This window comes from Podarcis pityusensis, assembly GCF_964106645.2.
Source record: "Podarcis pityusensis genome assembly, chromosome: 2".
In the NCBI taxonomy this organism is placed as follows: domain Eukaryota; kingdom Metazoa; phylum Chordata; class Lepidosauria; order Squamata; family Lacertidae; genus Podarcis; species Podarcis pityusensis.
In genome coordinates this window covers 122441803-122465711 of record NC_138029.1, presented here as the reverse complement: position 1 = coordinate 122465711, position 23909 = coordinate 122441803, and the positions used below count along the sequence as shown (strand labels likewise).

The window sequence follows — 23909 nt, the reverse complement described above, 5'->3', positions numbered from 1 at the left end:
GTTGCTACAGGATGTTGCTGGACACGCAAATACTCGCAGCCTGCGCGGATTTAGTGTTGCCAGGAGTCCTGCAAAGTCCACAGAGCGCCGTCGGCTTTACAAGGGTTTGATCCCCTTCCGTGATTGTTGGGGGGGGGTTGGACTACAACTCCCATCAGCTCCCAGCCAGCACGTGGTGCCTAGGGGCTGATGGGAGTTGCAGTCCAAAATAAATATTCGAAGGGGAGCACACTCTTGCATTGTCTCCCAAGGCAGGAGGAACTTAGTGCGCGCGCGACCCTAAACCCTTTAATTAAACGGGGCTTACTTTCGAGTAAGCGTGGCTGCAAACTTGATTCATTGAAATGGATCTACTCTGAGTAGATCTAGCCTTGACAAACAGCAAGGGGAGCGCAGAAGCCTCTGTTTTGCAGACAGATTCATTGCAATAGGTCTACTCTGAGTAGATCTAGCCTTGACAAACAGCAAGGGACGCGCAGAAGCCCCTGTTTTGCAGACAGCTCCTGCTGAAGAATTACCCCTGAAATTCTCTTGCTTGGCAAGAGGAGAAGAGGGGAACCGCCTTCTCTTGAGCTTTGGATGATGGAGGAGAAGAGCATGGGTAGGCAAACTGAGGCCGGGGGGGCCGGATCCGACCCAATCGCCTTCTAAATCTACATGAGTAGAATGTGTCCTTTTATTTAAAATGCATCTCTGGGTTATTTGTGGGGCATAGGAATTCATTCTTTTTCCCCCCCAAAATACAGTCCGGGCCCCCCACAAGGTCAGAGGGACAGTGGACCGGCCCCCTGCTGAAAAAGTTTGCTGACCCCTGGAGAAGAGGGTGGGGTGGGGATGAAGGGTTAAGGCAAGAGAGTGCCCCCTTACTAGAGAGGGGGTCTGCGTAAAAGGCGGATCCTCATGGATCCTCCACTTTTTAAACAATAACTCCAACAAATGCAGTGTCAAATCACACCTAGAAGGCACGCCTACAAACTGGACTATAAAAAACATGGATCCAACATTTTGCCGCGCTGCAGCACCACAAAAACATGGATCCGAGGCACGGATCCTCATGAATTCATATGATTTTTATATTGAAACAAAATAAAAACACCATGCTACTGTAGACCACATCTTAGTCTGTAGGAGGAACCAAAAAATCACGCATCCACTGTTTCGTGGTGCCACAATGGCGCAAAAACATGGTTAAAAAACACGGATCCTCATGAATCCTCATGATTTTTGCACTACATCAACCCAAACTCACTGTCAAATTACACATCATGTCCAGGGGCACAGCATCCACCACAGAAATCACGGAACCATGGCTTCCTGGCCATAGCGTGGCCCAAAAACGTGGTTTTCAAGAACGGATCCTCATGGATCCTCACACTTTTTGCATTGGGCCAACCCAAACTCACCGTCAAATCACACATCATGTCCGGAGGCACAACCTGCACCACAAAAAACTCGGATCCACGGCTTACTGCCAACACCATGGCCCAAAAATGTGGTTTTGAAGCATGGATCCTCATGGATCCTCACACGTTTTGCATTGGGCCAACCCAAACTCACCGTAAAATTACACATCATGTCCAGGGGCACAGCCTGAACCACAAAAATCCCGGATCCACGGCTTCCTGGCCATACCGTGGCCCAAAAACGTCGTTTTCAAGCTCGGATCCTCATGGATCCTCATGCTTTTTGCATTGGGCCAACCCCTAACTCACCCTTTATTCAAAGATCTTGTATATAACCACAGATCTGACCACAAAAATCATGGATCTACTGCTTTGTGGCGCTGGCCAGATGTTTCCCTGGATTTATTGACCTGTTTTTAGGCGTGTGAGTTTGGAATAAAGAAACAGCGTCGCCTGAATCTCAATCCATTAAAGATGGTCAACATGGCACATTGACTTTGCCAGCTATAACACCTTTGTGGTTCTGGCAGTCAGACTCCACAAAAAAGGCAGGCCCTCTGGTGGCTTGCTAACCCTGGTGGCTCTCCATATAAAATGTGAAGACATTCTCTCTGCTCTTGCAAATTGCAAACCTTTAGCAACAAAGATAGAGATGGAGAGCCAGGTCATGTGACTGGTCAATGTGTATATTTCTCCCTCCTCTACTGTCACAGCCAAGAACCATCAATGGGATCTCCTTGCACATGTGCTCGAGAATCTGGACACCATTTGCCCCAATTTACCTATTGTCCTGACAGGGGATTTTAATGCCTGCCTAGGCCAAGGGCAGGTAGTATATACAAAAGCTTGGGAGATCTTGGACTCTACTGCTCTTCCGCTTATGGGAACGAGAATCACGGGACTTAGAAATCAACCTGGCTGGCTTACGGCTCACCAAGCTGACTACCGCCAGGGCTTTGGTGTGGCTTAATGGGCTGCCAGACTGGGAAGGCTCTGGGAATTTTACCTTACTCTCCCCACAAGGAAATAGTGGGGCAGACTATATTCTGGTTCCCACTAAATTGTTGCCCTTCGGGGTAGAGTTCCACATAGGTGATCCTATGCTTAGTGAGCATCTCCCCCTTCAATGTAAATTTGTCTTTCCATTGAGAGTGCCAGAATATATAATCAATCCACTCCCCCAGGTAACGCATCTTCAGTACATAAGGATTTGAATTAACGAGCATACACTATCGTCTTTCCAAACCTTGGTGTATTCTGATTGTGTGGCTCACTTGATATTGGTAGGGAGTGGTGAACCTCCTCCAGTAGCTAGAGTCACTTGGTTTGAGGAGCTTATGGACATCCTAATAACGAATTGCCCCATTCACACTCGCACAGGCCACCTAAGAAACCGGGGTTTGGCGAGTGGACTGATATCAAAGGCATTAAAGTAGAGGTTAGGAGAATCTACAGAGAGTCTAGAGAGGCGGGCAGCTCCCAATTGCCTGATACATACTTCGTTACAACCAGGCAACTTAGGGAGTCTATCCAGCTTAGCCAGGAAAGATACGTACAACCAGGCTTGCTGGGATTCGCTGCTTTCTGCCATCCTTACCAATGATCATAAGACACTTTGGAAGGTTGCTGCAGACCCCCCACAGACTCAAGAGCACCCACTGACATTGATTCTATCTATGCTATGGGTAGAGCATTTTAAGGCGATCTTCTACGATGATTGTATCCCATCAGACAGCCAAGATCCTGCCCCTTCTTAGACCCTGGTAAAGTGGCCCCCTGTCTCCATTACTGAAGTCGAAAAAGTAATTTCTCAGATGAAACTAGGCAAACCCGCAGGCCCTGATACCATCCCTTCTGAACTAATTAAAGCTAAGCCAGACTGGTGGGCTCTGATTCTAGCAGAACTCTTCACAGTGGTGGATAGAACTGGAATTATGCCTAATTCTTGGCAGAAATCCATAATCATCCCAATCTTTAAAAAGGGGAACAAGAAGTTACCGTCCAACTATTGACCAATAAGTCTATTGTCAAATATTGGGAAATTGTATGCCAAACATCTATTATCCAAATTAACTACAGTGGTACCTAGGGTTAAGTACTTAATTCGTTCCAGAGGTCCGTTCTTAATCTGAAACTGTTCTTAATCTGAAGCACCACTTTAGGTAATGGGACCTCCTGCTGCCGTCACGCGATTTCTGTTCTCATCCTGAAGCAAAGTTCTTAACCTGAAGCACTATTTCTGGGTTATTGGAGTCTGTAACCTGAAGCGTATGTAACCTGAAGCGTATGTTACCCGAGGTACCACTGTAGTCATGAGAGGTCATTTCATACAACAAAATGCTGGGGGGGGGGGGAGCCAGGGAGACAAGAAAAAAAGAAATTTTGGATGCCATATCAAAGAAAGAAAACGAATTTGGAAAAAACCCAAATAAACAATCGATAAAACAGGCAATGAAATTATTACAATCACAGCATTCAATGATAATCAATGTAAAATAGCATGGGAAGTTAAAAAAATGAAGCCGAAATTCTTTGAGCATGCAAACAATCCCAGAAAGTTGTTAGCATGGCAATTAAGGAGAAATCAACAGATGAATTATATATATAGGTAAAATTATTTCCAATGGTAAATTTCTAGATAAAACAAAAGAAATAAGGGAAGCCTTTTAAAATCATTTTCAAAATTTATACAAAAGAGGAAATGGAAAGGCAATCAACATACAGGAATATATAAAAAAGAGTAATCTGCCAAAGATAAAACAAGAAGAGATAGTATTCTTAAATACACAAGTAACAGACAAAGAAATCCCCGAAGGAATAAGGCAAATAAAGGTGGGCAAATCACCAGGAACAGATGGATTATCAGCAAAGTTCAATAAAAAAATTAAAAAACACCTTGTAAATCCAATGAAAGATATAATGAATGAAATAGTAACAAAAGGGAAATTCCAGAAACATGAAAGCAAGCTTATATTACCTTGATTCCAAAACAAGATACAAATTTGACCTTGGTCAAAAACTATAGACCTATTTCATTTTTGAACAATGATTACAAGGTATTTGCTAATATTTTAGCTAATTGATTGAAAAAGGTCTTAAATGTTTAAATACACACAGACCAAGCGGGATTCCTTCCAGGTAGGCAGATGAAAGATAATATAAGAAATTTTAAAAATGTAATAGAGTATTTAGAAGTAAGAAATGAGAAAAAAGCAGCAATGATGTTTATAGATGTGGAAATTTTTTTTGATAATGTATCTTTGGACTTTATAAGGAAAGTGATGGAAGAAATGGAATATGGAGAAAAGTTTATAAAAGGGATACAAGCTGTATATACAGAACAGAGTGCAAAACTAATTATTAACCAGGTGATAACAAATGAATTCCCTATTAGAAAAAGGAATGAGACAAGGATGTCCGTTATCACCATTATTATTCATTCTGGTCCTGAAGGTTTTGAACAGAAACATAAGAGCAGACAAACAGATTGTGGGAATAAGAACGGGGGGGGGGGGGGATGAATTTAAGTTGAAAGCATTTGCTGTTGACTTGGTAATTACAGTTGAGGAAACAAAACTGTGTCTCCCTAAAGCTTTTGAAAAAATATGTTTGGGTGAGTGGGAGGATTTAAATTAAATAAAGGAAAGACAAAAATACTAACCAAAACGATGGAACTGGAGAAAATAATAATAATTTTTTATTTATACCCTGCCCTTCGCGGTTCAAAAAACGGGCTCAGGGCGGCTAACAACAAATTTAAAACACTTAATTATAAAAGCAGCATAAAATATAGTATAAAAACATGAATAACAATAACATTCAAAAATCAATTAGATAATCCCCAGGGCTAGCTGGCTGAATTGGTCCTACTTGGGCCAGCAAGGAGGCCAGGGGAGAATTAGCTGTGGGGTCTCAGAGCGGGTGATCTTCATAAAAAGGGAGGGGGAGGGAAGAGAAGGGAAGGGAAATAAAAGATCAGGCTGAATTCAAATTAAAGGCCAGGCGAAATAGCTCTGTCTTACAGGCCCGATGGAAAGAGGTTAAATCCTGCAGGGCCCTAGTCTCATGGGACAGAGCATTCCACCAGGTCGGAGCCATCACTGAGAAGGCCCTGGCCCTGGTGGAGGATAGTCTGACTTCCTTAGGGCCCAGGTCCTCTAAACTATGGTTCTTCATGGACCTTAAGGTCCTCTGCGGGGCAGACCAGGAGAGGCGGTCCCCTAGATAGCAGGGCCCTAAGCCACAAAGGGATTTAAAGGTTCAGACCAGCACCTTGAACCTGACCCTATACTCCACTGGGAGCCAGTGCAACTGGTAAAGCACTGGGTTAATATGCTGCCATGGCAGGGACCCCGTAAGGAGCCTCGCTGCAGCATTCTGCACCCGCTGGAGTTTGTGGGACAGTTTCAAGAGTAGCCTAGAGCTAATTACAGTAGTCAAGCCTGGAGGTGACCATCGCTTGGATCACTGTAGGAGCCATAGGAGATTACAGAAGTAGAAATTCATAAAAAAGTCAAAATATTTAGGAATTTGGCTTGATAATAAAAATTTAAATTTATATAAAGACAACTATGAGAAAGTTTGGAATGAGGTGAAGATAGATTTGGAAATTTGGAAGAGAATGAACCTCTCCTTGATGGGAAGGATAGCAGCAATAAAGATGAATGCACTATCAAAGATGTTATTTTTGATTCAGTCAATAGCGATAATAAGCAACCTTGTCTGATATATAATGAATTTGGAATAAAATGTTTAAAAAGACTTTTGCTAAGAAACCAGAAGAATTACTCTTATAAATTGTAGATCAAGATATAAAAAAAGAAAATCGGAAATTATTTATGTATGCAGCAACAGTGGCAATAATCACAATTGTATGCAGCGAAAAGTTAGAAAATATGCATTCTGGGAAATTTTGGGGAAACAACATGCAGGGTGAACAATATGGAAATAAAACAAAATAGGCGTATGAAGGAAGTCCAGGGAAAGAGGGTGGAAATATGAAAAATTGTTAAAGATATATTGTTAGAAGAAGTATACATGCAAAAATTTATTTATTTATTTTTTAAAAGAAGTTTGTTTCTTACCTGGTCCAGGTTTCGTGGCTGAGCTACAGGTATATGAGCAGAGCTGGTTACAGGGTCATTACAAAGGTCTTTATAGATATTTGAAGGCTTAGCACTTGTATCTGAAATCTTTCCTATTACTGAAGGCATTGTCCGTACATGTGCTCTTAGCAAATTTCTCTTTCTGTTACCATGAGGAAGTGCATGGAATTCCCTCTCATTTCCAATATAGTGTGTCAGAACCTTTTCACAAGAAGGCTCTAGCAGTGTATAACTGTGCCTTATAAAGTTGCCTGTACTTGAACAAGTTTTGATTTTATGGTGAAATTTTCTCAGCTTCGGATTAATTTTTGGCCATAGTCGGACACCACAGTTGATCCAACAATATTGATCACAGCGCCAATCATTTTTTTTCCTCAGGAGAACCTTTGAATGAATACAGAAAGACATCACCACCACTAGGCTTGCATGGTGGATCATTTACAATCTTCTGATAATCAGGATGAGATAGAATATGAATAGCTTCTTCCACTGTAAAAGGAGTGGCTTTCCTGCAGTATAAGATCATTGTGAAAAGTCCTCCACTCTACGTAATTGTGAAAGCTTGTTGCATAAAATATTTTAAAAAACACGCAGCTCCAGGTCCCTGGGGGACTCTGTGAGCCCACTAGGTAAAGAGAAGAAGTCCTGACCTTTATTGTAAAAGCAACTGCTATAGCAGGGTCCGCTCTCCTCTGGCAGCGAGATGAGTCATACCTTTAACAGAAGGTGCCCCCCACTTTTATTAGTTTCCCAAATTCCCTGTCCCACCTCCAATATTTCATCATTGCTACATCACTGATGCATCACACAAAGGGTGTTATGGGGCAGTACCTGGGTATCAGATAGCTGTCTTTTCCCACCCTTTTCCCATCTCCTGACACCCGTTAATACAAGACATTAAAACTATTTACAGTTCCTGACCCCCCTGGTCAAGTTCCTCACAATTCTTTTGTCCCCTGGAGTCCAAATCCATTTCAGGGTTGCCCATCTTTGTGATCTGTCTGGCACTTGGGTTAGGTGTTACCCCTGCGGTGAGGCCATTTGCCTACTGACTCTATGCTTCCTGGTAGGCCTACCTTTCCCTGTAAAGAACAGGACTCATGGAAAGAACATCTGTTTTCTAGTGAATTCCTAAAGTTTCTTGTACATTTTTTGTTATACAGTGACTTATACATGAACTTTCACACTGTAACATTCTAACTGCCTGGGAGGATACATGCATTCATAGTGGCTTGTTACAAGTAGGTAGCCGTGTTGGTCTCCCGTAGTTGAAACAAAATAAAACAAATTTTCCTTCCAGTAGCACCTTGGAGACCCAAGTAATTTTGTTATTGGTAAGAGCTTTCATGTGCACGCACACTTCTTCAGATACTTCAGGCTGTTACTGAAGTGGATACATAACATTTGGCTGCAGTACCAGTGCTACATACTCTCGTTGGTCCTGTTTGGTAACATTCATTGGTTGGAGCTTGATAGGTTATTTAAATAGACAATTCAAAGCACCAGGTCTATTCATTCACTAGATGTGATAGTGTAGTTTTCTCCTTATTCTTTGGCTGCCTTTATTTAAAGGGCCAGTAATGCTTTTTATTGTGTTCACTCTATCTAATGGTTTCAGGTAAGTACACATGAAATAGCCGATACCAAAGAATTGTTTGCTTGCACACATGGCAACTGTACTGACCGCGTGCCCACGGCTGCTCTACAGCTGGGGGGAGGCAGTGGGCCATCTTGTCGCACACACCCCAAGGTGGCCCCCGGGGCAGGGACGACACTTAGTATGCCCCTGCAGCCAATCAAATATGCTATGACCAGTCTGAAGTAATGCTGGGCACAATTCACCACTGATCCTGCCCACTTTCTGAAAACACATGGTGGACTCCAGGAAAGTTGTCAGCAGGCAGCCCGGTGCCCATGGGCACCACATTGGAGACCCCTGATTTCCAAGTTTGCACTGACAAAATCTGTTGGCAAGAAAACTTGCAGTTAAACCTCCTTTTATAATTTCCACCCCCCCAAAAAAAAACAACTTTTGTTGCAAAACCTTTTGTAGCGTAATTGATGCAAGATATATTATTGCTTTTCATGGTTACTTTGGCAGTCTCTATTTAGTTGCTTTGATATTTTACATTCACAGTTAATATCATCACCATCTCTGCCTTCGAAATTCTTCAAGGTTGGCAGCATCAAAAATTTCCAGGTTCAGTTCTTTACAGTGGAAGCTATGGATATGAATGTCACTTTAATAGTGTGTTCTTGCTAATGCAGAACCATTTCAGATAGAGAGTTTATTTCGGACATTGATGTGATCTAATTTGGTGGAGTCCATTTAACAATCATGATGATTCCTTAAGGATCAAAGTATTTAATATATTGTTTGTTCCTTGGCTGTGCTCTGTGGTTTTTGTGGTTCATTCTGTGGTTGGTCATATACATGCTTACAGGAATGTCAGACATTAATTGTGGGGGGGGGGCTGGAGCACCCCTCCCCATGAGTACACACTTACAATGAACATGGCACAAACATCACCCACCCTCCCACCCACCCACCTAAATGCTTTTCCATGGCCTGACCAAATTGTTACAATGTATCCAAATCTATAGGCCATGTCTGATTTGATTAACTGTTTTCGCTTTTGAGTGGAAGTGTTTTTCTTCCTACACAGGACACCATAGTGTTTTCAAATATTCATATAGAATAAACCACACCCTGCCTCTGCGCCATTCCACTTTTGATTTACAGGAGGAGGGCTGCCAAAGGAGGGAGGTATGGAACATGTGACTGGCAGACATAATCCTTTATGCAAGAAATCATGTTCGCAGCAATCTCCCCTTCCTGAAGATAAGATCACACGCAAGTGCCAGACTGCTCCTGCTCCTCGTTGACTACTTGGAGATGGATTCTACCCTTGACCAAACAAATAACTGTGACTGACTCCCCCCAAGGGGCTATGGACTTGTAAATGCTCTTATTATCTTCATCTATGGGTGACTGGTTGGTGGAGGGTGGGGGGAGGTAAGGGGCTCGTTTAATTTCACTGCACACAGGTGGTGTAGTAGCAATAAAGGTTTATTAGTATTATTTACAACAGTCTAAAGCAAAAATTATTTAAAAATATGATTCCATTTCTAAATCGGACAGACAAGATTTCTTTTACAATATATTTATTTCTTTATCATATACACACAAAACTTCTATTTTTAAACAGGAAACATATTTGCAACCTAAGGTCTATTATACAAATCCATTTTCTTACAGTTCTGTTAAGCTGTATACAAATTATAAAGATTCCAAGTTTATTTGATGTTCTTCCATGGGTCTATTATTTACTAAATTGGTGAGTTTTGCCATTACTGCATATTCTGATAGTTTTTCTTTCCATGCATCTATCTGAGGACACATGTCAGATTTCCATGTTAGCCAACACCAATGACTGCTGTGGTCATATAAGTAGTTCCACTGACAATTTCACAACAGCTGAAGGAGTCATTCCCAACAGCATACTTTTGGGATCCAATGCAAATTTAGTTTTTTACATCTTTTGCATTTTGAAATGAACTTTCCTCCAAAACTTTTTGGTCTTTTCACAGGTCCAACACAAATGGAAGAAGGTCCCTTGAGGTCTATGGCATTTCCAGCAATGTCCATTCATTTAATTATTCATCTTGTGTATATCTTTCAAAGTTATATAGTCCAGGCATGCCCGAAGCTCAGCAACTCTGCTCAATTCTCCCCTTTCACCCACCCACCCACCACACGCACGCACACTCCTATTCCCTCCAAAGACAACCACAACAACCACAACAACAATAATTTTTATTTATACCCCCGCCTTCCCCAGCCAGATCCGGTCTCAGGGCAGCTAACACCAGTAAAATTACAATAAAAGCATAATGGGTGGTGTCAGGGGTTCAGGGACAGAGGCACAGGGTAGGCAGGAGATGGAGAGCGATGGGGATGAATCCCAGGACAGCGAGGAAGAGGATGACAATGACTCAAGAGATTCCATGAGTCTTTCCAGCGAATCAGAGGATTCCCAGAAGGGGGCGCCGGTGGTCAGGGCCAGGGGAGCCCCAGGGGGGACGTGTCAGGAACAGGGGGCCAGCGGGGGATCCCAAAGTGGCAGCTGGGCGTCAGGACCAGCCTCCCCGCCAGAGTACAGCGGAGGGGGTGGAGGTTTCAGTGTATCAGGGGAAGCAGCGCCGGCAGCAGAGAAGGGAGGGAGGTCGGAGCAAGCCACCCTCCCGGAAGGGAGTAGTGTAGCTGTTAAAAGGAAGGTTAGAGGTTGGGCGCGTGCGCCAAGTTCAAATGTAGAGGCGCGCGGAAGTACAGGGAGCCCGGAGGAGGGGCCAGGTCCCAAAGCCCGCAGGAGGGGGCAAGAGCAGTCTGGGGATTCCGCGTCAGAGGAATCCAGGAGGGGCGAAACCCCAGCGGGCAGGAAGACCCTGCGGAAAAGGAAAGAGAGAAAGAGGTGGAGCAGCGCAAGCCTCTTAAACTGGTGCAGGGGAGGGACTGATTCAGAGGGGACTTCAGCGGTCTAAGCGTAATAGACGTAGGGCTGCGCGCCTCGGATGTGAAGCAAACAATGAACTGCAATAAACACTTTTGTATATAAGAAGAGATAGGCGTTGGTCTTTTGTGAGCTGAGACTTGAGGCAGCCTTGACAGTAAGTCTCCTCTCCCAGAAACCGCAAAAATTTTTTTTGCAAAGCTCACGAAGTTTGGCAGACATGACTACTGAGGAGCAGATAACAACCCAGCAAAACGCAGTCGCTGAACTCTCCGTTGCAGTACGGGTCTCTCAGAAGACAGTTGCCGAAGCAGAAGCGCGATGCCAGGATCTGCAAGCCAGGTGGGATCAGGCGTGCAAAGAGGGGTTCCCGGGGTCCAGATCAGAGGGAATCGGACTCGGACGGAGGGGGGGCAATTTAGTAGCCCACTTCGATGGAAACCTGAAGCATTATCCCAGTTTCAGAGCAGACGTCGTATACGCGCTGCATTTGCTTCGGAAAGACTTCAAAGATGAGGAGGAGAAGGTAGGCTTTATTGTGTCCCATTTGCATGGGGAAGCTAGAGCCTGGTTACGCAATTTGTGGCGTGAAGATGGTCCTGCCCGCAGGAACTCTGATGAATTTATCAAAGCCATGGACGCTTGCTTCCAATCTACAGTTGATGTTGATGTGGCGCGCCGGGAGATGCATGGATTGAGGCAGGGCAAGGCTACAGTGCTTCAGTACCATTTTCGTTTTTTTGCTTTGCTGAATGTGCTGGGCTGGGAAAAGGACTCATTGGCAGTGAGAGACTTGTTCTGGGAGGGGCTTCATGGCTCCGTAAAAGATGAGTTGGCCAGGGGGGACAGACCTCAAACCCTAGCAGACGTCGTGCAGAGGGCACTCACGATAGGAGTGCGCCACGAAGAATGCCCTTGGCACAGTGAGGAGGGGCGCCAAGTCCGCGCACCAGCTAGAGCGCCTCCTTTTATTCCCAGCGACCTGGGACGTACGCATCCCTCGCCTAGGCTGAGGGAGGGGGAAGAACCAATGGAACTGGGTGGTGCAAAGGCTCAGACAGCTGCCGGAGCCTCAGCGTCCGGAGCAGTCAAGGCGAAGCCTCCTAGAGGGACCAGGAAGTGTTACGTCTGTGACAGTGCGCAGCACATGGCCAAAGAGTGTCCCCAGAGGCTCCAGAAGCACACTGCAGCCTTAGCAACAGTAACAGGGGAAGCGTTCCAAGGAGAACAGTTTCAGGGAAACGGCAATGCCTGGCTGGAAGCAGAGATGCTGGGGCTCCGCCAGGCAAGTCAGTGAAGCAGTCCCCAGCGCTTTTGCAGCCTACAGACCCCTTACCACCCAAGCCAGTGGTGCAGCTCACTGCTACTCTCCAGCTACCTAATGGACTCACCCTGGAAGTCCCCATTACGATTGACTCAGGGAGCAACGCAGACTTCGTGGGGATGCAGTTCATCAAGCAGCATCGCATAGCACTACTACCAGCCACGCTGCCTCTGAACGTCGTCACGGTAGATGGCAGGAAGTTGCTGGGTGGGCAAGTGGTACAACAGACGCCACCCATGCTGCTGAAAATTGGGAATCATCGCGAGGTCATCAGTTTCAATGTCACCCGACTGTCAGACACGCCTATAGTGTTAGGCATGAGTTGGCTGGATAGACACATCCCATCATTAGCGTGGTACCAGCGGCAGCTCACCTTTGGCTCGTCCTACTGCGCACAACATTGCATCCAGACCGGCCAGGAGGAGGAAGGGCAACAGTTGCATCTAGGCATGGTGCAGGCAGTGCCCCACAAGTACAAGGGGTTTTTGGAGGTCTTCTGCGAAAAAGAAGCTGACCAATTACCACCCCACCGGCCCTACGACTGTGCAATTGACCTCTTACCAGGGGCGACGCTACCGACTGCGAAGCTGTATTCCATGTCTGAAGATGAGATGCAGGAACTCAGGGAGTTCATAGATCACAATTTGAAGCGGGGATTCATCCGAGAATCCAAGGCAGTGGGGGGCAGTCCTGTGTTTTTCGTGAAGAAGAAGGACACGCCCCAGAAAAGGCTCATTGTGGACTATAGGGCCATAAACTTGATGACAAAGCCCAAGGCCTTCCCCATGCCCAAAATTGACGACCTGCTCGCGACGGTACGGAAGGGGAGGATCTTCACCAAGTTGTTTTTTTTTTTTTTAATAATATTTTTTATTGCTTATTTTCCAAAGTCAAAATCCATCATCAGTTTACACAACAAAAGCAGTTTTACAAAAAGAGAAAAAGTTAGAAAAAAGAAAATTCACTTTTCCACATCTTTTTTTCATATTCAACTGGACTTCCCCAAATCTTCCATCCCTGCATTCTTTACAATAAAAGAGTAATTATACAGCAAATTAATACCTTGTTTCGTATGTTTTTGTACTTTCATCTGTTTATATATTCTAAATTAAAACTTTTCACCGTTATAACTTAGTTTCAATCATTTTCAATTCTCAGCAGCTGAAGCATGTTTTCCTCAAAACTTAGCAAATTCTCAACTTTCATATAGCTTATAATGTTTTTGTAGATAGTCCTTAAATTTTTTCCAGTCCTCTTCTACTGCCTCTTCTCCCAGGTCTCGGATTCTGCCCGTCATTTCGGCTAATTCCATGTAGTCCATCAGTTGCGTGTGCCACTCTTCCAGTGTGGGTAGCTCCTGTGCCTTCCAGTATTTAGCTATAAGGATTCTTGCTGCTGTAGTTGCATATAAAAAGAAAGTTCTATCTTTCTTTAACACTCTCTGGCCCACAATGCCCAGGAGGAAGGCTTCTGGTTTCTTATTAAAGGTATACCTAAATACCTTTTTCAACTCGTTATAAATCATTTCCCAGAAGGCCTTCACTCTCGGACATGTCCACCAGAGGTGAAAGAATGTTCCTTCAGCCTCTTTACATTTCCAACATTTATTGTCTGACAAATGGTATATCTTTGCGAGTTTGACTGGGGTCATGTACCACCTGTATATCATTTTCATAATGTTTTCTTTTAAGGCACTACATGCCGTAAATTTCATACCGGTGGTCCATAACCTTTCCCAGTCTTCAAACATAATGTTGTATCCAATGTCTTGTGCCCATTTAATCATGGCTGATTTAACCATCTCATCTTGAGTATTCCATTTAAGCAACAAGTTATACATTCTTGAAAGCACTTTCGTCTTAGGTTCAAGTAATTCCAACTCTAATTCTGATTTTTCCACCTGGAAGCCAATTTTTTTGTCTTTTTTAAATATCTCTAAAATTTGGGCATAATGCAACCAGTCTCGCACCTTTCCTTTCAATTTTTCAAAACTCTGCAACCTCCAAGTGTCACCTTCTCTTTCTATTATTTCACAATATTTTGCCCATCCACCCCCCATATTAAGTATTTTTGTGGCCTTAGCCTCCATCGGTGATAACCACCTCGGAGTTTTATTTTCAATTAAGTCCTTGTATTTAGTCCAGACAATGAACAAAGATTTTCTGACAATATGGTTTTTAAACATCTTATGAGACTTCACCTTGTCGTACCACAAATATGCATGCCATCCAAAAGCATTGTTAAACCCTTCCAGATCTAGGACATCAGTGTTTTCTAGCAAAAACCAGTCTTTCATCCAGCAGAAGGATGCAGCTTCATAATACAACCTTAAGTCCGGCAGGGCAAATCCCCCTCTTTCCTTTGCATCTGTTAATATTTTAAATTTTATTCTGGGCTTTTTGCCCTGCCAGACAAACTTCATAATGTCCCTCTGCCACTTTCCAAAACACTCCACTCTGTCCACGATCTGCAGGGCCTGAAACAGAAACAGCATTCTTGGCAATACATTCATCTTAACGGCAGCAATTCTTCCCAACAAGGAAAGTTTCAATCTTGACCAAATTTCTAGGTCCTTTTTGATTTCGGTCCAACATTTTACATAATTGTCTTTAAATAGGTTCAAATTTTTCCCGGTCAAGTTAACCCCCAGGTATTTCACTTTTTTAACCACATTTAATTCTGTTTCCTTTTGAAACCCATCTATTTCTGAAGGTGTCAAATTTTTTACCAAGACCTTAGTTTTTTGTTTGTTTAACCTAAATCCCGCCACCCGACCAAACTCAGAAATTAGTTCTAAAGCTCTTTTTGTGCTAGATTCTGGCTCCTGTAATGTCAAAACCAAATCATCTGCAAAAGCCTTCAGTTTATATTGTTTTCCTCCGACCTGTACTCCTTCCACCTGCTGATCCTTCCTGATCAAGTTAAGCAGTACCTCCAGGACAGAAATAAATAACAAGGGTGATAAGGGGCACCCCTGTCGTGTTCCTTTTTCAATTTTAAACTCCTCTGTCACCACATTATTTACTATCAATTTAGCTTTTTGCTCTGAATAGATTGCTTCAATACCATTTTGGAACGCCCTTCCCACTCCCATCCCTTCCAAATTTTTCTTCATAAACTTCCAAGATATGTTATCAAAGGCCTTCTCCGCATCTATAAAGATCAAAGCTGCTTTCGTATTCAAATTTGTCTGCAGTAACTCCAAAACATCAACAATATTCCTGGTGTTATCAGACAAATGCCTGCCAGGGAGAAAGCCTGCGGATCTTCACCAAGTTGGATTTACGCGGAGCATACAATCTAATACGCATGAGGGAAGGTGACGAGTGGAAGACGGCCATGTTCACACCGCTGGGCACCTATGAATACAGAGTTATGCCGTTTGGTCTCCAAAATGGCTCCCACTGTTTCCAAGCCTTCATGCACCACGTGCTAGCGGGACTCCTCTACAAGAAGTGCGTATGCTTCCTCGACGACATTCTGATCTTCTCAGAATCGCGGGAGACTCACGAGAGAGACGTAAAGGAGGTCCTGCAGAGGCTGCGGGAGCACAGGCTCTACGCCAAACTGGAGAAGTGCCAGTTCGACGTGACGGAGGTGGATTTCCTGGGCTACCGGCTGTCCGACAAGGGACTAGCCATGGACAGCGCCAAGGTCCGCGCGGTGTTGGACTGGAATAGCCCGCGCAATCGGAAGGAGGTCCAGAGGTTCGTCGGCTTCGCCAACTTTTACCGCAAGTTCATCAGGGGTTTCGCAAAAGAGACGGCAGCTATCACGGACACCCTCAGTTCCAAGAAGAAAAAGTTCACATGGACGGACCAAGCGGAGCAGTCCTTCAGGAGACTTAAGAGCCTTTTCGCGTCCGAAGAACAGCTGCTACACGTGAATCCCGGCAGGCCCATGCGGGTTGAAACTGACGCATCTGACAGAGCAGTGGGGGCCGTCCTCTTGCAGGAAGATCCGCAAGGGAACTGGAGGCCCTGCGCTTTCTATTCCCGGAAGCTCAGCAAGTCGGAACAGAACTACACCACCTGGGACAGGGAGTTGTTGGCCATCCACGCGGCTTTCAAGGCGTGGCGGCACTTCCTCATCGGAGCCAAGCACACCGTGCATGTCCGCACGGACCACAAGAACCTAGAGTATTGGCGCACAGCGAAGCTCCAGAGCCAAAGGCACATGAGATGGGCGGAGTTCTTTGCGGATTTCGACTTCAGGATAGAGTATATCCCGGGAGACAACAACGTCATAGCGGATGCCCTCTCCAGGAAGCCGCAGTATCTCAAGGAAGCGGCACCAGTGGCAGCCAGGCACATTTTCGCACCGCAGGCGTGGGCATGCGCTTCCGCCGCCGTGGACCTGGACGCGGTACGCCGCACGCTACAGACGGATCCGTTCGCACAATCCAAGATGGAGGAGGTGCGCAGAGGGACAGCAAAGGACGACGAATTCCAGATACGCGACGGCCTGCTAACCCGCAAGGGTGCTCTCTACGTGCCGGGAGATGATCTCCGCGCGAAGGTTTTACAGCAGTTACACGACGCACCCAGCGCGGGTCACTTCGGCAAAGAAAAGACGGCGGACTTAGTAGCCAGGGACTTTTGGTGGCCCCAGATGCGAGGAGAGGTCGCGGATTACGTCGCCAGGTGTGACACGTGTCAGAGGTCCAAGCCAGTGCACAAGAAGCCAGCGGGATTGCTGGAACCGCTGGAGACGCCACTACAGCCGTGGGAAAGGGTTGCACTGGACTTTGTTACTGATCTGCCCAGTTCGCGAGGCAAGACGGCGGTGCTTGTGGTTGTAGACCTGTTCACCAAGATGGCGCACTTCATTCCTTGCGCGAAGGTGGCAACAGCGGAACAGACCGCCAAGCTGTTCATAGACCACGTGTTCCGGGTGCACGGCTTACCACGGTCCATCCTGTCCGACCGGGGTCGCCAATTCTTTTCCAGTTTCTGGCAGAAGCTCCTGGGCATCCTGAATGTCAAGATCAACTTAGCGTCGGCGAGACACCCGCAAACCAACGGCCAAGCGGAGAGGGTCAACGCCATCATGCAGCAGTACCTGCGATGTTACGCCAATCAAAAGCCTGCAACTTGGGTGGACTACTTACCGATGGCCGAGTTTGCCTACAACAACACGAAGCTCGCGTCAACGGGGGTGACACCGTTCTTCGCCAACAATGGGCGACATCCCAGAACCTTCCCGGCGTTGGAGACAACGACGCAGGGGGAGTCGCAGGGAGCTGAGCATTTAGCAGCAGAATTGCAGGAGGTCCACGAGGAGCTACGACGGCACTTGGAACTAGCTAAACACACCTACAAAGTGCAGGCAGACAGGCACCGGAGGGCAGGAGAAGACATCCAGGTGGGGGACTGGGTATGGTTAGCAGCCCAGGCGGTGCCGGCCAAGTCGTTAGCTAAGAAGAAGCTAGGACACAAACAGTTAGGACCATACCAAGTTGAGGGCAGGATCAATCCCGTAGCTTTTCGGTTGACCCTCCCGGAAGGTTCCAGAATGCACCCGGTCTTTCATAGGTCGGTGCTTACACCCTACAAGGCCCCACACAGATTTCAGGAGCCAGGGACGGCACCAGACCCACGTAGAAAGTCACAAGGGGGGGGAAGTCACCGAAGACCCCGCCACTCAACGAGGTCACGGAAATTCTGGACTCGAGATGGGGGGAGGAGGGAGTAGAATACCTCCTCGCCAGGGAAGGTACCCCGGCCAGCGCCAACAGTTGGGTGCCAGATTATGCTCTGGAGGAACCTCTTCTTAAAGACGAGTTCCATGCACTCTTCCCACACAGGCCCATGCCAGCGGAGTATTTTGACGACTGGCTTTTTACGCCCACGCTTTCAGACAGCACCTTCCGGGGGTTCTCCTCCGCAGAGGAGACCACGCCAGAATCGAGCCCTCCAAGGGGATCGTGCTCGGGGGTGGACACGGACCGCTCTTATTGGTGGGACGATCAACCAGAAGTGGGGTGGCGACGGGAGCCTTGGCAAGCAGCATCGCCTGAAGTAACAGGGGGAGGGGAGGACTTGGATGTGTTGGGGGAGGATCCTGGTTTCGAGCACTCATACACTGAACTGGAAGCAGAGGAGATCGACGTCGACAGACTGTATCCAGTATCTACCCCTGCTACAACGGAGCTCCCGGAACCTGCGCCCGAGCAGCGGGAGGGGGGAAGGGGGGGCTTCGAGGGGGGGATGGATGTCAGGGGTTCAGGGACAGAGGCACAGGGTAGGCAGGAGATGGAGAGCGATGGGGATGAATCCCAGGACAGCGAGGAAGAGGATGACAATGACTCAAGAGATTCCATGAGTCTTTCCAGCGAATCAGAGGATTCCCAGAAGGGGGCGCCGGTGGTCAGGGCCAGGGGAGCCCCAGGGGGGACGTGTCAGGAACAGGGGGCCAGCGGGGGATCCCAAAGTGGCAGCTGGGCGTCAGGACCAGCCTCCCCGCCAGAGTACAGCGGAGGGGGTGGAGGTTTCAGTGTATCAGGGGAAGCAGCGCCGGCAGCAGAGAAGGGAGGGAGGTCGGAGCAAGCCACCCTCCCGGAAGGGGAGGGGAGTAGTGAAGGGAGTAGTGTAGCTGTTAAAAGGAAGGTTAGAGGTTGGGCGCGTGCGCCAAGTTCAAATGTAGAGGCGCGCGGAAGTACAGGGAGCCCGGAGGAGGGGCCAGGTCCCAAAGCCCGCAGGAGGGGGCAAGAGCAGTCTGGGGATTCCGCGTCAGAGGAATCCAGGAGGGGCGAAACCCCAGCGGGCAGGAAGACCCTGCAGAAAAGGAAAGAGAGAAAGAGGTGGAGCAGCGCAAGCCTCTTAAACTGGTGCAGGGGAGGGACTGATTCAGAGGGGACTTCAGCGGTCTAAGCGTAATAGACGTAGGGCTGCGCGCCTCGGATGTGAAGCAAACAATGAACTGCAATAAACACTTTTGTATATAAGAAGAGATAGGCGTTGGTCTTTTGTGAGCTGAGACTTGAGGCAGCCTTGACAGGTGGGAACACCCAATTTAAAATACAGGTTAAAATGCAATTTAAAATGCAGCCTCATTTTAAAAGTAGTCCATAGATCAAAACCATAAGGGGAGGGAAAACATTACAGTCAGACTGAGTCCAAATCAAAGGCCAGGTGAAACAGCTCTGTCTTGCAGGCCCTGAGGAAAGATGTCAAGTCCCGCAGGGCCCTAGTCTTTTGTGACAGAGCGTCCCACCAAGTCGGGGCCAGTACTGAAAAGGCCCTGGCCCTAGTTCTCTGCAGAGGCAATGGCGGTACACCCAATGCAAGAAGAATGAGGATCCATGAGGATCCGTGCTTCAAAACCACGTTTTTGGGCCAAGGAGTGGCCAGGAAGCCGTGGATCCATGATTTTTGTGGTGCAGGCTGTGCCCCTGGGAATGATGTGTGATTTGACGGTGAGTTTGGGGTGGCCCAATGCAAAAAGCCTGAGGATCCATGAGGATCCGTTCTTCAAAACCACATTTTTGAGCCATGGAGTGGCCAGGAAGCCGTGGATCCGAGTTTTCTGTGGTGCAGGCTGTGCCCCTGGGAATGATGTGTGATTTGACGGTGAGTTTGGGGTGGCCCAATGCAAAAAGCCTGAGGATCCATGAGGATATGTGGTTCGGAACCAAGTTTTTGGGCCACGGTTTCGCCAGGAAGTCGTGGATCCGTGATTTTTGTGTTGCATGCTGTGCTGCTGGCCATGATGTTTGATCTGATGGTGACTTTGGGCTGATCTAGTGCAAAAATCATGAGGATTCATGAGGATCCGTGCTTTGGAACCACGTTTTTGGGCCATGGAGTGGCCAGGAAGCCGTGGATCCGTGATTTTTGTGGTGCAGGCTGTGCCCCTGGGAATGATGTGTCATTTGACGGTGAGTTTGGGTTGGCCCGATGCAAAAAGCGTGTGGATCCATGAAGATCCGTGCTTCAAAACCACGTTTTTGGGCCACAGTTTAGCCAGGAAGCCGTGGATCCGTGATTTTTGTGGTGGATGCTGTGCCCATGGCCATGATCTTTGATCTGATGGTGACTTTGGGCTGATCTAGTGGGAAAATCATGAGGATCCGTGTTTTTTAACCATGTTTTTGCGCCCCTGCGCCCCCCCCCCGAAACAGTGGATGCGTGATTTTTTTGATGCTTTCTACAGAGTAAGACATGGTCTACAGTATCATGGTGGTTTTATTTAATTTGAATGAATAAATCATATGAATTCACGAGGATCCGTCTAGATCCGCCTTTTACCTTTTTCCCTAGAGAGGCTCCTAAAGAGGGTGGGCAGGCATTTGGAGGAGCAGCATTTGGTGAGCGCAGAATGGGAGAGGGGCGGGGGCCGTGGGTAGAAGGGAGAAAAGGACAGTGCAAGTCTGGGCAGTGGGCTTTTGCAGGGGGAACCCCCCCCCCCAGCTAGTAAAGGGAGAGTGTAAAAGGCAGGCAGGTGAGGAGCAGCTGGGGGGGTCTCTCTCCCCCCACCATCCCACCCACCCTGGTCAAATGGTCCTTCGCAGCTGGCCAGGGTTCCTCCATGACACCCATCGTGGGGAGAAACGTCCCCCTTCGGGCTGTTAATCTGGGAATTCCTGAGGTCAAAGAATAGAGTTGGGACCCCAAGAGCCATCTAGTCCAACCCCCTGCAATGCAGGAATCTCAGCTAAAGCATCCACGATGGACGGGCGTCCAACCTCTGTTTAAAAACCTCCAAGGAAGGAGAGTCCGCCACCTCCCGTGGGAATCCGTTTCGGCTGCTAAGAAAGCTTTTTTCCTGATGTTGAGTCGTAATCTCTTTTCTTGTAGCTTGAAGTCATGGGTTCGAGTCTTAGGCAAAGATCATAAGACGATGGTCCCGGATGGTCGCCAGATTCTGTGTACAGATCTGTGGGTGCAGACCATCCCCCAACCCAAACTAGTTTGTTAAGAAAATCCCCAAACTCGGTTCCATGGGTGACTCATCTGCAGTAGCTTATCTTAAAGTTTTAAGTGTCTATACGCTTATGGCATTTATAAAATTTAAATTTATTGTTGTACATTGTTTTAAATGTTTGTTTTCTTTCTGGGATTGTACCCCCAAGTGTGTTTTATAAGCTGGTCTCCGAGCGTAATAAATTATCTATCTATCTCTACCCAGCTCCTAGAGGGGCGTAAATCAAAATCCCAGGCCAGGAGTGCCTCTTGCACTGTGCCATAGTCAACTTTGCAGGGACACCCAACTGCTTTTTTGGGGGGGTGGGGTTGGTGCTGTGTAATGCTCAGGTTTAGAATCCCTACTGGATCTTGAGGAAGTTTGCTGGGTGACCTTGGGGGCCAGTCATAGAATCATAGAATCATAGAGTTGGAAGAGACCACAAGGGCCATCGAGTCCAACCCCCTGCCAAGCAGGAAACACCATCAGAGCACTCCTGACATATGGTTGTCAAGCCTCTGCTTAAAGACCTCCAAAGAAGGAGACTCCACCACACTCCTTGGCAGCAAATTCCACTGTCAAACAGCTCTTACTGTCAGGAAGTTCTTCCTAATGTTTAGGTGGAATCTTCTTTCTTGTAGTTTGGATCCATTGCTCCGTGTCCGCTTCTCTGGAGCAGCAGAAAACAACCTTTCTCCCTCCTCTATGTGACATCCTTTTATATATTTGAACATGGCTATCATATCACCCCTTAACCTCCTCTTCTCCAGGCTAAACATGCCCAGCTCCCTTAGCCGTTCCTCATAAGGCATCGTTTCCAGGCCTTTGACCATTTTGGTTGCCCTCCTCTGGACACGTTCCAGTTTGTCAGTGCCCTTCTTGAACTGTGAACAGTCTTCTTGAACAGTCGCTGCTTCTCAGCCTGGCCTACCTGGTAGGGGTGGTTGTTGGGGTTGAATGAGGAGGGGGAGGACCAAATGTGACACCTTGAGCTCATGGAGGGAGCGGGCATATAAATATGATAGGTAAAATACAAGGACCCACAGATACATGTACAAAGGTGCAGATGTGAGACTTATTGCATGCATGGGCCACATGTGATGTTTACCACCTGCAGACCTTTAAAGCCCTAAATGGCCTCGGTCCAGTATACCTGAAGGAGCGTCTCCACCCCCATCGTTCAGCCCAGACACTGAGATCCAGCACCGAGGGCTTTCTGGCAGTTCCCTCATTGTGAGAACCAGGGAACCAGGCAGAGGGTCTTCTCGGTAGTGGCACCCGCCCTGTGGAACGGCCTCCCATCAGATGTCAAGGATATAAACTATCCGACTTTTAGAAGAGATCTGAAGGAAGCCCTGTTTAGAGAAGTTTTTAATGTTTGGTATTTTATCGTGTTTTTAGTATTCTGTTGGGAGCCACCCAGAGTGGCTGGGGAATCCCAGCCAGATGGGCAGGGTATAAATTATTATTATTATTATTATTACTGGCAACATAAAACCCACCATGTGGGAATCCCTTGCAGCCAACCACAGCTCCTGGAGATGTCAACCACGGGAGGAATGACAGCTGGGAAAAGCACAGAGAAGAAATGTCTTGGTGCATCTGCAGTAGCACAACCAAATGCCCCCACCTGCAACAAAACATGTCCCTCCCATATCGTTCTCTACAGCCACAGCAGGCACTGCAACCTTCCAACAGTTTGACTTCACCCTCAAAGATGCACCCCTCCATGGTCTCCCGAGACAGATGGATGCCAACAACCGCCCATTTATTTGCTTGTTTATTCATTTCGTCAGCTTAAACTGTAATGAGAGCGCACTAAAGGCACTGTGTGCTAGGAGCTAATCCTGTAAATCTTTTTTTAAGAAAAATGGTCAGAGCTCAAGAGCTAAAGACAATATGACTGTAGAAACCTAGTTTTCAGCTCTACCATGGCAGGAATATCTTGAGCCACAGTGTAACCAGACACTTAGATTAAATCCCAATTTTAGAGAGCGGGGGTGGGGGGGAAGGAAAAGAAACCCATTGATACATGTTTTCATGTAGCACAGACCAAGCTAACAGGAGAGGCAGCTTAGAATCAACAAAGTAAGTGCATCTCAATTCAGGTTTGGGGAGCGGGTGGTGGAAGAGTGGCATATAAACTATGGATTCAGCTGAAAGTTTTGATTTTCAGTTCAAAACCAGTTTAAATGAGTTCAGTTTTTCAAAAACAGTGTGCAAGTTAAATCGCCACTTAGCCACCGTGCATATTCCACTCAAAAAATTAGTCCTTGGCACATGCTATCGTCCTGACCAAAAAAATAAATAAATGCCCAGAGTGTTCTTGAGCTTAAGAATGAAATCCAAAGAGGAAGTGTTGCAGTAATGAGGGACTTCTGATTACCTGCATATACATTGGCTACATGTTTGTTCTACTTGTGAGAAAGGAGAAGTGTTCCTAGAAACCTGTGTGTGTGCCCCAGAACTATCAGTTATCAGAGGGGACATAAGAAAGAACGAAGAGAAATTTCAAACAGTAAAAAGTAGTAACAGAATGATGAACTAGGCAGGTCCTCTTACATTCTTTAAACAAGCAAAGACGGATACTTTTAGGCAGAGGGGTCAAGCTTCAATCATGGCTGGTGACCGGCCTGCTAGGAGCCTCTTCCTGGTTAATTTT

At 46.7% G+C, this 23909-nt stretch overlaps 1 long non-coding RNA gene across 1 annotated transcript in view; it reads left to right on the top strand.

Annotated features, from left to right (window-relative positions):
* Positions 1-23909, top strand: part of LOC308470210 — a 94339-nt gene that overhangs the window by 15888 nt on the left and 54542 nt on the right. The gene's annotated exons all lie outside the window — the stretch shown is intronic.